The 1,651-nt window shown below is 42.3% G+C and overlaps 1 pseudogene; it reads right to left on the bottom strand.

Annotated features, from left to right (window-relative positions):
• The window catches only part of LOC114610970, a 15,817-nt pseudogene extending 14,924 nt beyond the window's left edge, over positions 1 to 893 (bottom strand).
• Between the last annotated feature and the right edge of the window lie 758 nt (positions 894 to 1,651).

The raw sequence follows: 1,651 nt of genomic DNA, 5'->3' as shown, positions 1-1,651 counted from the left end.
TCCCCGCCCCCCGCGCCCCCCCCCCCCCCCCGCGCCCGCCCCCCATGCCCCCCCCGCCGCTCCTGGGATCCGGGCCCCAGTGGGGGGGAGGGAGAGGGAGAGGGAGAGGGAGAGGGAGAGGGAGGATATGAAAAGATGGATCTGGAACTGTAGCTGCTCCAACAGTCACTTAAGGAAGATCTAACACTCTGAAGCAGAAATGCAAAAGGTAAATATGACAACAGGCTTAGTGGCTCCTGAAGTTAAGAAAGAGGCTCTGTTTCCTTCTTAGCTCAAATCATGGAGAAGTCAGGAATTTGAAGTTCTGGTCATGGTTCTAAAAAGTGATAAAATTTGAGACAGGGAAGGAGCCCAGAAGCAGGTTCACAAGGTCTGTGAATTATATCCTGGCACAAGAGTGTATGGGAAATCTTCCTAGGTCCTCGTAGATTCTAATACTGTCTGAAACCAAGTGTACAGATCACATGGTGTGAATGTAGGTCACCATCAGATGCAAACCAAGTAAAATGAGAAAATCTTGGGATAATCATAATATACGGAAAAAATAGTGATCGATAAGAATGTTTCCATGAAATTTGCAAGAATAAAAGCTACCCTGGACTATTGAACTGAATTATTTAGGATCACTGTTTTAGAAAATCAAGATAAGTTTAAATTGAAGCTAGGAAGTAAAAAATGAAGCCATAAAGCCTGAGCCAGTTACATACAGGAACATCCACACCATGACCACACACAACATGACCACCCACACCATGACCACCCACCATGGCCACCCACCATGACCACCCACCATGACCACTCACACCATGAGCATCCACACCATGAGCATCCACACCATGAGCATCGACACCATGACCACTCACACCATGAGCATCCACACCATGAGCATCCATACCATGACCACTCACACCATGACCACCCACACCATGACCACCCCACACCATGACCACCCCACACCATAAGCATCCACACCATCATCATCCACTCTATGACCACCCACATCATGAGCATCCACACCATCAGCTTCCACACTATGACCACCCACACCATCAGCATCCACACTATGACCACCCACACCATGAGCATCCACACCATGAATATTCATACCAAATCACAAAACCAAATTTCGACCTAAACTACTGCATTTCATACTATTTTAAACACGAGGAATTTAAATCATATTTGACTAATAAAATAAATTTTCAAATTGGGGTTTTCACAGGGGAATCTTACTTGATTCAGAGTCCTAGTTTTAACCTAAAGAAGTTTAGAGTTCGTCTCATTCTAATTAAACAAGGAATAGGAGAGATCAGCTTTGAGAAGATGACAACTCATCAACTGGATTTGACAAATGCAAGTTTCTTCTCATGGAACAATACTATTCTAAGATACATGGACATTTGAATCTTCTATTACAGAAGCCTAAAGTGTGTGTGCACTTTTAGTGTGCCCAAATTAACATAGCACTGTATCAGCTCTAGAATATGCATATTAATCCTGAATTTATGGTGGATTTGTTTCAGGATACTCTGAAATACTAAATACAAAATTTCAAATACATTTTTTTCTTCTATCTAGTCATAAAAATAATGTAAATCACTATGACAGAGATGTATTTAATAAACTGAGAAACCATATTTATATGATTATT

This window comes from Grammomys surdaster, unplaced genomic scaffold (genome assembly GCF_004785775.1).
Source record: "Grammomys surdaster isolate TR1022 unplaced genomic scaffold, NIH_TR_1.0 126066, whole genome shotgun sequence".
In the NCBI taxonomy this organism is placed as follows: Eukaryota; Metazoa; Chordata; class Mammalia; order Rodentia; family Muridae; genus Grammomys; species Grammomys surdaster.
Note: the sequence above shows the minus strand (reverse complement) of the source record. Positions and strands in the feature narration are given on the sequence as shown.